This window comes from Mus pahari, chromosome 20, assembly GCF_900095145.1.
Source record: "Mus pahari chromosome 20, PAHARI_EIJ_v1.1, whole genome shotgun sequence".
Classification (NCBI taxonomy): Eukaryota; Metazoa; Chordata; class Mammalia; order Rodentia; family Muridae; genus Mus; species Mus pahari.
The window spans coordinates 4,125,672-4,137,502 of record NC_034609.1 but is presented as its reverse complement, the minus strand read 5'-3'; positions in this window follow the sequence as shown (position 1 = coordinate 4,137,502).

Below are 11,831 nucleotides of genomic sequence, written 5' to 3'. Positions count from 1 at the left end.
TGCTGCCGAGGACAAGCCGCTGTGACGGCAGCTGTGTAAGTGGAGGGCATGCAAAGCTTGATACAGGTAGCAAGAGGCCGTGCTAGATCTGCTTGCTATAGTACATAAGGGTAGTGTAGTTAATCCTCTCTTAACTCCCCATGTGCTTCTTGTTACCACCCCAGTGTTGTGGATTCTCGAATGAAATACACGGACACTCTTCCATAGGAGGCCTACACACTGCCGCTGTTGCCGTCACCTTGTCTCCAGTGATCCCTGAGAAGTTCCAGCACATTTTGCAAGTACCCAACACCAACATTGATGGGCGGCGGAAAATAGCCTTTGCCATCGCTGCCGTTAAGGGAATGGGGCGGAAATCTGCTCACGTGGTATTGGGGAAGCAGACACTGACCTCACCAAGAGGGCTGGAGAACTCACAGAGGAGGAGGTGGAGCACGTGATCACCATCATGCAGAACCTATGACAGTACAAGATCCCAGACTGGTTCCTGAACAGACAGAAGGATGGGAGGATGGGAAATACAGCCAGGTTCTGGCCAACGATCTAGATAACAAGCTGTGTGAAGACCTGGAGCAGCTGAAGAAAATTTGAGCCCATAGGGGGCTGCGCCACTTTGAGACCTCTTGGTCAGCACACCAAGATGGCAGAGGCTGTACTGTGGGTGTATCTAAGAAGAAATGTGTCTCTGGGCCTTTGCTGTTAATAACTAGTTTATATACCTAAAAAAGAAAAAAAAAGAAACCACACACACACAAACACACACACACACACACACACACACACACACGTGCGCACAGCCTTATTTTTAATATACCCTAAGCATCTCAATGGCTGGGCCACTCCCAAACTTTCACCTCCCCTCCAATACTTCTGAATTATTACTTACTAAAATCTATATTTCCTCTCAGTCGCAGCTGAGGAGGGGCCCCTTGGAGCTACTTTTCCCTGGTTCTTATACGATTGTTCCGCTGTCTTCTGCAGCTCTCCTGCCTGATCCTTCTGATTTCCCAGCACGGCAATTCTAGATCTTTCTTATTCCCTGGGTTCCCTTGCCTGGGAAATGTAAAGACCCTCCTCCCTCTCCCTGCCCAACCATTGGCTGCTGGCAAATTGTTTACCCATTATAGCCAACTTGGGGCAGAGACCCTGGGCATCTTACATGTAGATGGACTATTTTGGAACCCAATAAACATACTGTAAGCAATAAACCAAATCCACAACATTAGTATACTTTAAAAATAGATTTGTTTTTTCGTATTGAGTGTTTGCCTGAATGTATATATGATATCACATGCATGCAGTGCCCATGGATGCCAGAAGGGGGCATATGATTCCCCTAGAACTGGCAAGGTGTGTTGTGTGCCATCACATAGGTACATCTCTGTAACCCTACAACACACTTTCTTATCATTTGAAAAAGAAAGGTGGAATAACAATGACAGCTCCTACAAAGAGCTTTTCACCTGCAAAGGAAAAAAAAATCAGCACAAACTGGTTGGTTCTCATTGCAGTGCTTTGAAGCAGAAAGCAAGTGTAACGTTGTCTCTGTTTTATAACTAAAGGGCCCTTGGGAGATCGTGCAGACTTCCCTGAGTGGAGTTGATCCAGCTCTATCTTCTGGTTTCCCCATCACTCGGGCGTTATTGCTAATGCTGTTTGACATTCACAGCCTAACAACACTGGGCAACTGAAGTCTGGGGGGCATGTACTGCACACAGGGCAAATAGGAAATCAGAGTAAGTGGGTATGGATGATACAGGCCCTGGTCAGAGTCCCAGCACCGCTGTCTGCCTTCTGACCCCAACCGTAGGTTCAGTTTCCTTGGCAGATAAGTGGTGACTTCATGCCTCTTCCTTTCCTTCCTCACTGTTAAAAAGGTCTTTGGTTCTGCTTCAGCTGCTTCCTAAAGTTTCCTGGGGCCTAGCTTCTCCTGGCTTTGCTTACCCCAGAGCCTATTGCTGCACAGCTCAGAGCCAAGGCCCAGGTAGGAGGGTTTCCAGCCCATTCTGCCCCCATCTCCTCATCCAGGCTGAACTCTAAACCAATTGCATCTCTTCTTAACCCCAGCTGTTTCTATCACTGCCTCTGTTCTCAGTGTTGGAGAGTAGAGGATTAACAACAATCTTAAGGAAGAAGAAGAAGCAAGAGAGAATTTAGGAGCATTTTTTTATTTTGTTTTGTTTTGCAAGGAGGGGAGGGGAGGGGAGGAACTTCTGAGTTAGCTGAAGGATTTCATGATCTTGGGAATCAATCTGACATCTTTATTTGTCTATATGTTGGCTTAGTTCTGTTTTTTACTTAGCAAATAAGTTTTGAACGTGTTGGGACAAGTCCCAGGGAGACAATGAATGAGATGGAATTGTCTTTCAAGAGGTTCACAGCCTAGAGTCAGAGAAATAACTACAAATGTAAGAACTGGCTTTTACATGCTAGGAAGAGTTCGTGCACATGAGGCACACAGAGGAGAGGCTGACTGGAAGTGAAAGGAGAGATCAGTGGGTTCCAGGCTGAAAGGGTCTTGAAAGCTAAATTTGTTAGTAGCAGAAAGGTGTATAAATTAGAGAGACCAGCGACCAAAGACTCTGGACTGTGAAGATTACCAAAGTCTCCGCTGTGTCTCAGCCTGACCTTTTGTCAGGTCAGGTGAGACCTATGTCTACTTGACTAGAAGTCACAGCATCATGACATACAGTGTTCTCATGTTCAGCCAACCTCTGGCTCAGGCTTGTGTGTTTCCTCTAACTTACGGCTAGCTCCATGTGCACTTTTCCTGACAACACAGACAGTGTTTCCATTTCTGGGTCTGCTTTAGTAACTAATGGTCATTGGGCTGTATGACTGGGTACAGGGCATTTTCTAGATCACTCTGATCTGGTGGAATAATTTGCTGATATTTTTGGTGGTTTGTCTTTACTCTCCTTAGAGGTGAGTTGACATTTTACCGAGGAAGAAGAGGCCGTGAAAACATTTGGGGACCTCTATAAGCTTACAGAAGTGTCCAGTGGCAGTTAGTGTATTACTGACTGGATGGCAAGATGCCATGATAATTGGTAAGGCATGCTTCTGGGTGTTTCTACATGGAAGACCGGTGTGTGGTTCAGTGAGATGGGTTGGGCAGAAGCATCCTGAATGTGCGCAGCATCAGGCACTAAGATGGGCTTATGAGCTTATGAGAAACACAAGGATGTGGAGGAGAGAGGAAGGCTGTGCACACATAAGCTTTCCCCTAGAGTGAATACAGTTTTGGCTGCCCTGGTCACGATCATGGCTGTCAGGTTCTAGCCTGTGAACACTGGCCCACACCAGCAGCTCTTCGGGGCTTTACAATTTAATAGATGTCATTTTAAAAGCACAGCTTCAAGTTAAGAGAAAAGATGGGCAGAGAATTCAGCACCTTCAGAACACACATGACACACATGAACCTTTACTAATATCTTGTCTTAGTTTGGTACATTGGCTACCATTAGTGATCCACTACGAATATGGTCTTTTAAGAAAGATCTATTTTTATTTTATAGGTAAGAATTTTTTCCTGTCTGTGAATCACGTGAGTGCCTGGTGGCCACAGAGGCTAATGGTGGGCATCAGATCCCACTGAACCAGAGTTACAGATGGCTATGACCCAAAATATTGGTATTAGGAGTGGAATCTGGGTCCCCTGGGAAAGCAGCCAATGTTCTTAACTAAGCCACCTTCCCAGCCTTGGGTGATGCATTCTGAGAAGCCCAGCTCGAGAGTGTGTTGTGATTTCCCTCATTTCTGACCCCGTTCTTGTTCTGCTCTGGCATACCATCTTACTTCCTTCTTACATCTCTTTAGGCTTCTCCTGGCTGTGAGTTTCTCAGCCTGCCTCTTTACCCCTTGACCTTGACAGCTTTGAACAGTGTTAGTCAGGTTTGTTTTAGGACATTGCTTTGTGGGAAGTGGTCTAATGCTTTTCTCCTAGTTAGAATTTTGAAAGGAAGATCATAAGGCAAATGCCTTTTAAAAAAAAAAGTCTAGTTATTTTATTTCTTTATATACATCTGTTAAATGTGAATTCATTGGGGACATCTGTGGGGATTCTGAACACGGTGTGCTCTCTAAACCTAAAATTATTCTTTAGAAGTGATACCTACCTGTTAGTTTAAAACATAGTTGCCGCTGCATTAGAGGTCCTTTGATGCACATCCTTTGTCCTTTCTGCGTTAATGGATTTAGCTGACACTATTAAAGCAGAAGTGTCAGCAGCAGTGTCTTTCCCTCGGGGCCACGAGGAAGGATGCACCGTTGACCACAGCTTCAATATCTTGGGGCCAGAAGAAGGGAAAGGATACAGGAAGTCTAATATTCTAGAATGCCAAAGTTTGTAACAAAATTGTAGCTAATAAATTTTAGAAATTCAGTTAAAAAAAAAAAAACAACAAAACCAAAACAACCACGTTTGAGGCCTGAGTAGACAGCACAGTAAGCGACTTTTGTTTTTGGCATGAAGACTTGTCATTTGATGTCGGGGATCTATGGTTCCAAACCGTTCATGACTTCTCTGTTATGTCAAGGCCAGAGACTAGATGCAGCAGCTGCAGTTTGCCATAGCCAGGACAGATACCTCAGCACTGCGTCTTTCCCCCTCACACTCGCAGTTAGTCTTTCTTATGAGGTAATATGTATTTTGTCATGGAAACATCCACCCAGAATTTCTTAGTTTTCTTTTTATATTGTAAAAAGGAGTAAAAATAAATTCGATTGTTAAATATAAAGGCAATTTTTTGAGGAATTGTGTCTTACATGTTCGGGGTGTGTGTGTGTGTGTGTGTGTGTGTGTGTAAGCACACAAACACACTCGCTAAGAAAATAAGATGTTCAACTAATAAATACAGACTAATTATGGTGATTCTAGATTGTAGGATTTTCATTGGTATTTTTAATTTTTTCCCAATGTACATGTATAAACCAGTGCTTGAGCAAATCTTAGCAACATTTAGCAACTTTTTAGAAAGAAGAAGTAGAAAGAGTGTGGAAAAGGTGGGAGTCATTTTCTTGAGTCTCTTAGAACCCCGGGGAGAGGTGACATCAGAGGCAGAGGAAGAAGGGCAGTTTCTTTGAAATCAAAGGATAAAAAGATAATTATAAAAGTAAAACATAGCTGGGCCTTCCCACCAGATGTTGGCATGGCCTCCATCATTTCGGAAGAAGCAAGCTGAAATCATTTCCAGTGGGCATTCTTTTATAAAGACTACAGCACATGGGATCCAGGTTCAGAAGCAATTAAATGTTTGGTGTGAGTGCTGACTGTCCTGTCGGAGAGGGAACTTCATTATTGCCAACAAAGATAGTCCTAGATCATAAAGTCTGAGTAGTGAAGACACAAGTCCAGATGCACATGAAAGACACAGAGACAAACAGAAACAAGAGTCGCAATAACAGTGGCCCGGGAAGTAACCAGCATGACCTACACGCCAAGCAGCAGACAAGAGCTCCTGTATAGTTCTTGATCTGATGCTCTGTTGTGGCCACTGTTTCCTTTGTAGCTGTTGTACGTTTGGGTTTTTTTTGTTTGTTTGTTTGTTTTGTTTTTGTTGAGACAAGGCCTCACTATGGTGCTCTGTTATGGCTACTGTTTCCTTTGTAGCTGTTGTACGCTTGGTTTTTTGTTTTTTGAGACAAGGCCTCACTATGTGGCTCTTGGGATGCTTGTGTTGACCAAGCTGGCATGGAATGAACAATAATCCTCCTGACTGTGCAATAAGATTGTAGGCATTTGCTACCATACCTGACTTTGCTTGATTCTTTTTTTTTTTTTTTTTTTTTTTTTTTTTCTTTTTTTTTTTTTTTTTTTTTTTAACAACCGTCTTCTAGAATGTTGCAGAAAGCGTCAGGGTCACACAGCTAGGGAATGGCAGGAGTGGAGACCAGTGCAGCTTTTGTGACAAAGCTAGATGAATCTCTCTCAATGACTGACTTTTTCCAACGGAGACATACCTTTCCACAGTTCAGCCCCTTGCTGAGGTCTTTGTTTGCGTAGGCAATATTCAAAGAACACACTGCAGTGCCCTCCAAGTGTTCTCTGCAGATGAAAAGTGAGTTTCCTCTATCTTATTTCTTGCATCTTAGGTTACTTTCATTTTTGCAAACTCAATTTCTTCCTAAATCATTGGAATGGCACCTTTTGCCCTGCGTAGACAAAGTATCCCTCATTATCTCCTCTTGCTTGGTAATGTGACCCCAGGATGTTGATCCAAGACTTCGCTTTCAGTGCTGACACACATTCTCTCTTTGCCCTTGGTCAACCTATCTGCTTCCGTGTCCTTAAATGTATAAAGGCAGCAGTAAGAACCTCATCCCAGCATTCCTAAGGCCCAGTACATTTATTTTTTTAAATATTAGAAAGGCCTTTGGCAGAACATCAAATAGAATGGTCAAGTGGGCCAGTGAGATGGCTCAGTCTATAAAGGTGCTTGCCACCAAGTCTGATGACCCGAGTTTGATCCCCAGAACTCACGGTAGAAGGAGACAAACAACTTCTCCAAATTATCCTCTGACGGACATACACATACACGCTCCTTGGTGCAATCAGGCACACATGCATACATGGAAGCAATGAATGAATGAATGAATGGATGGATGGGTGGGTGGATGGGTGGATGGGTGGATGGGTGGATGGGTGGATGGATGGATGGATATAAACAGATTCTTTTTAAATGATGTGTGAAGTACAAATAAACTTTTTTTTTCTTTTTTCTTTTTCTTTTTTTTTTTTTGCTTATACCATTGTTTCAGCCCTAGTCTCTCCTACAAGATGATCTAATAAATTGTAAATCTCCTCTACCAGATGAACTCCCCATTTGGCTGGCACCAGACTTCAGCCTTTCCTTCTCCAGTTTGAGATTCCTGGGGAAATTCCAGTCTCTTGAAGTCCATTGTTTCAATAGTCTGATGGCCAAAGGGAGGGCCCTGTGTGCCTCTGAAGCATCCCCACTCTTGCTGGGCTGGTTCCGACCAGGTGGTTTAAACAACAGAGATGGTTGTTCTTACAGCTCAAGACCTTCTTGACTTGTAGATCACCATCGTACCTCTGTGTCCTTTCTCCATTCATATGCACCTCCTGCATCTCTTCCTCCTCGTACAATGGTACAATGACATTTTTAATGCATTTGAATCCTCTTCTTTGTTTTTTGTTTGTTTGTTTGTTTTTTGTTTGTTTGTTTGTTTTTTGTTTTTTGTTTTTTTTTGAGACAGGGTTTCTCTGTATAGCCCTGGCTGACCTGGAACTCACTTTGTAGACCAGGCTGCCCTCGAACTCAGAAATCCGCCTGCCTCTGCCTTCCAAGTGCTGGGATTAAAGGTGTGCGCCACCAAGCCCGACTCGAATCCCTCTTCTTAAGACCATGCTTCTTTATTTAAAGGCTGTGTGTTGTGTAGCTGTTTCCTCTGGATTGAAACTCAGCTTTCTGGAGGAAGTTAAGACTCCAGAAAGAGGCAAAGTGTTTAGGATTTGGGAAACTCAGTAAGTGACAGGATTCACATGTTCCTATTGGAATAAATAGTTGTTGAAGGAAAAGTCGCCGCTTTCCAGGATGCATTTTGTGTCCTCATTGGTGGGAGGAGGGAACTCTTCAGTGAGCCAGGAGCCATAATTCCCCACACCTATGAGTCACCCCTCACCCACGCCTCTGTAAGAAGCTCAGATAAACTCATTGCTCCACAAACTTAGACTAGGGTAGAATTATTTCTTTAGTCTGTTGTAGGTGCCTATGTGTAGGCACATAGTGTGAACAGATGTTGGCTCCTATCTCTGGTGTCACCAAATACTTACCCAACAGCAATCTCTACGTATAGCCACATTTTAAAGGAGGAAGGTATGGTGGTTTGTATGTTTGGCCCATAGGAAGTGGTACTTATTAGGAGGTATGGTCTTGTTGGAGGAAGTGTGTCACTGTGAGGGTGGGCTTTGAGAGCCCTCTCCTGGCTGCCTGTGGAAGACAGGGTCTTGTCCTAACTGCCTTCGGATCAAGATGTAGAACTCTTGGCTCTGCCAGCACCATGTCTGGCTAGATGCTGCCATACTTCCTGCCATGATGATAATAGACTGAACCTCTGAAACTGTAAGCCAGCCCAATTACATGGTGTACTTTGTAAGAGTTGCCATGGTCATGGTGTCTCTTCACAGCAATGAAACCCTAATTGAAACAAGTGAAAGCATTCCTCAAATGAGCTGTTGAGCTGAAGGAAAAGCTGGGAAGCAATGGGCCATTAGGCACACAACCCTTCGTACGGCATTTTCATGTCCTCTACCCTTCTCAGATTATCACCATGGGGCTTTTCTCTGTGCTCTGTAAGAAGCCCAGAAGAAGAGTTTCCAGTCTTCCTCTGCAAAGTGCATTTTTATATGTTAATTGTTTTAATTGCATTATTAATGTGTGTCCATGCACCTGTACACATGTGTTTATGCCCTGGCACATATATACACTTTAAGACACAACTTTGTGGAGTCAGTTCTCTTCTCCCTTTATGTGGGTTTCAGGTATTGAACTTGGGTTGTATGGCCTGAGCCGCAGGCTCTTATCCACTGAGCCATCTTGTTGGCTCTTATCTTGACCTTCTGTGGGGAGTAGTTTGAGACAGGGTCTCATGGTGTGGCCATGACTGGCCTGGCCTGGCCTGGAACTTGCTTTGTGAAGCAGGTTGGACATGAACTCACAAGATCCTCTTGCTTCTGCCTCCCAAGTGCTGGTGGGTACCACCATACTAACCTTGATATAGATTTTTCCAGTCCTTCCTCTGCTGCCCCAATGGGTTATGTTTCCCAGACTGAGTTCTTTGTCTCTATTTTAAATAACACAGTCCTTTCTTCCCTTTTGTTGCTCTGTAGAATATTCCGCATATATACGTTGGGAAACCTTCCTAGAGCTCCTCTTGTTCTAGCAGCTGGTTCTTAATTCAGTTCCAGCACTGGGTTGGAGGAAGCCAGACAGATCTCAGAAACTCATTTGCCACCCAGCCTAGTCAAATAAGTGAACCCTATGTAGGTCACTGGAGACCCTGTCTCAGAAGGGAGTGGGCAGTTGAGAAAGATATCTGCTGTAGAGCTCTGGCCTCCACATACTTATATCTGCACGTACATACTCACACATACATGCATGCATGCATAAAACACACAGCCACACATGTGTACACACACACAGGCACAGAGAAGAAACAGATGAATGAGAACATATTTCTTACTAGAAAACAAAGCATCCAGACACCATCCTTTTTAAGTCCTAAGAGAAAAATAACCCAGAGTTCTTCAGCAAACAGAAATATACATCAGGAATAACTGAGAATCCAAGTCACTATAAGATGAAAGAAGCCATGAAAACATTATCACCAGCAGGCCTACCCTAAAAGAATGACTGAAAGATATCTGTGTGAGTGTGTGTATGTGTGTGTATATATATACACATACGTACATCTCTCTGTGTATATGTGTGTACCATGTGTGTATGTGAGTGTGTGTGTGTCTGTGTATACACGTGTGTCAGTTTGTATAAAGGAAGGAGCAACTTGGCGAAGCTAGCCATGGGAGTTGGGTGAGACGGCCATTGTTGGCGTTGGCACTGGGCTAGGAGGAATGACGGCACTCTCTCTCTGGAACGGAGGTGGTGGCTGTTGTTGGAGGGAGCAGAGCTGGGATCTCAGGAAAACTTTAGCTGTCATGGGGGCTGACTAGACAGCAGGTGAGAGGCTGTTTATGGAGCCTAGCCAGAGCAAGCATGGTCTTTAAAATTCATGCAACAAGTGTCTCTCTCTCTCTCTCTCTCTCTCTCTCTCTCTCTCTCTGTGTGTGTGTGTGTGTGTGGTGTGTATTGTGTGATTTGTGTCACATTGTGTCTGTCTGTGTATGGGTGTGTGTTTCTTTTTTGATGGCTTCATTTTCTTATGTTTTCAGAAACTCAACCCTGCCATGTAAGAACATGAGTTTTTCTGGTTTTAAATCTGGCTGAGTTTTTCTCCAGTTTTTGGATCTGTCTTTTAAAAAAACCTAAAGCAGCTTTCAGCTGCTATTTCTCTGAAAGCTCTTCAACCATTCTCCCTTTCATGTTTTTGTTCAGTAACATACATGTATTGGATTTTAGTTCAACATTCAAGTTCTCCCAGCTGGCCCCACCCCATCCACTCTGTGCTTGCTTGTCTGGATCCTGTTACTCCTGTTGGTCCATCTGGGTGCTCATTGGTTCTCTCCTCCGTTCGATTCTTCCTGCTATTGAGAAAATGGTATCCAAGAGCTTTTAAATGGACATGATTGCACTTTTCAGTTCTAAATTTTCTTTTTCTTTTTCATTTTTCTCCCTTTTCTTTGTAGAAGCTGTTTATGATTTGTTTCGGGCATTTGTAACTATTGAAGCAGTTTGAGGTGGCTGCTTCTAACTCAATGTTGCATAATTCTGACATCTGTGTTGGGTGTGTGTTGAAAATATTTTCTTACTCAATTTGAGAAGTATTTTGGACTTTGAACTTTATGACCTATCTTTTGTTTGTTTGTTTTGTTTGGTCAGGTTTGTTGTTGTTGTTGTTGTTAATGACATTTTAGATTCCTTTAATGTATTTGACTGTTTTTCCAGCAAGTATATATGTGTACCATGTGCATGTGGTACCCAACAAGGCTAGAGGAGGACATAAAATCTCTTGGAATGGGAGTTATAAATGTATGTGCTGGGAACTGAACTTGGGGCTGGAAGGGCAGTTAACCTCTGAGCCAGGTCTTCAGCCCCTTTTTGTCTATACTTGCAGAAGTCACACAATGTGGTACTTAAAGACATTTTCTAGACAGACTTATGTGTTCCCTCTCAAAACTGTACTGAAAGAGGGTACAGAAATAAGAAGACAGAAACGGGGTGGGAGGAGAGGCCAACTCTTGCTAGTGAGGATTTTGGAGCTGGAGAGCAGGTAGTTAGTACCCGCTGTAGACCACCAGAGGAAGCTAAAACCTAAGTCAGTCCACTGGTAGTATTTATGAGAATGTAACGACATTCTTTTTTTTTTTTTTTTTTTTGGTTTTTCGAGACAGGGTTTCTCTGTGTATCCCTGGCTGTCCTGGAACTCACTCTGTAGACCAGGCTGGCCTCCAACTCAGAAATACGCCTGCCTCTGCCTCCCGAGTGCTGAATGTAACGACATTCTTATGACAACTAGATACCGACAACAATAGGTGTCCCTTATATACAGGGTGGGTTGAAAACAGGAGAATTGATTGTAAGCATTTAAAAGGCCCTATTAAACCTCCCCCTTCCCTCCTCAACCAGGTCAGCATGAACACTTCCCTCCTGAGTCACATGTGGCTGGAGATTACCTGTTCAGGAACCTTGGTGCCTTGTCTCCTTTCTTTTCCTGTTACTGTGACAACACTCGCTGATGAAGTCAACTTAAGAGAGGGAGGGTTTATTTTGGCTGACAGTCTGGGAGTACCGTCCGTCCATCCTGACAGGGATGCCTGACACAGCTGGTCACTCGACACTCGCGGTCAGGAAGCAGAGAGAGACATGCTAACCCTCAGCTCACTCTGTGGCTCAGGATCCACATCCCTTATGCACTCACTGCACTCACCCTGCTTCCATTGCTTGGCTGATACAAGAAACAACGCAGCAAACACTGGAATTCACGGGCTTCTGCTGCATACTGATTTTAGTTCCTTTGAATATGTGACCAGTAATGAAGTTGCTGGATCTCAGGACAGTTCCATTTGTAGTTTAAAGAGCAACCAACCTCTCCTTTTCATAACGGCTCTACACATTTCCATTCCCGCCGAGAGTGTAAGCGACTTCTCCTTTCCCCATGAGACAATGCCAGCAAGGACATCTTTCTGGTAATAG